We start from the raw sequence: 718 nt of genomic DNA, 5'->3' as shown, positions 1-718 counted from the left end.
GGTGAAAATTTTTCATCATCGAAAATTTTTTCCAAAGTTGAAGCAAATGGGCCCTAGAGTATGAAAAGTGAAACCACGGATCGATTTGAGAAATAAAAATTTTTGTATGAAAAAGTCACCACTCGGGTACCTCCATACAAAAGTACCAAGTTCGGGTCGAGTGGTCGATGGACGTCGAAGGTGAAAATTTTTCATCATCGAAAATTTTTTCCAAAGTTGAAGCAAATGGGCCCTAGAGTATGAAAAGTGAAACCACGGATCGATTTGAGAAATAAAAATTTTTGTATGAAAAAGTCACCACTCGGGTACCTCCATACAAAAGTACCAAGTTCGGGTCGAGTGGTCGATGGACGTCGAAGGTGAAAATTTTTCATCATCGAAAATTTTTTCCAAAGTTGAAGCAAATGGGCCCTAGAGTATGAAAAGTGAAACCACGGATCGATTTGAGAAATAAAAATTTTTGTATGAAAAAGTCACCACTCGGGTACCTCCATACAAAAGTACCAAGTTCGGGTCGAGTGGTCGATGGACGTCGAAGGTGAAAATTTTTCATCATCGAAAATTTTTTCCAAAGTTGAAGCAAATGGGCCCTAGAGTATGAAAAGTGAAACCACGGATCGATTTGAGAAATAAAAATTTTTGTATGAAAAAGTCACCACTCGGGTACCTCCATACAAAAGTACCAAGTTCGGGTCGAGTGGTCGATGGACGTCGAAGG

Source organism: Anopheles moucheti, assembly GCF_943734755.1.
Source record: "Anopheles moucheti chromosome X unlocalized genomic scaffold, idAnoMoucSN_F20_07 X_unloc_5, whole genome shotgun sequence".
In the NCBI taxonomy this organism is placed as follows: Eukaryota; Metazoa; Arthropoda; class Insecta; order Diptera; family Culicidae; genus Anopheles; species Anopheles moucheti.
This window is presented reverse-complemented; position numbering follows the sequence as displayed.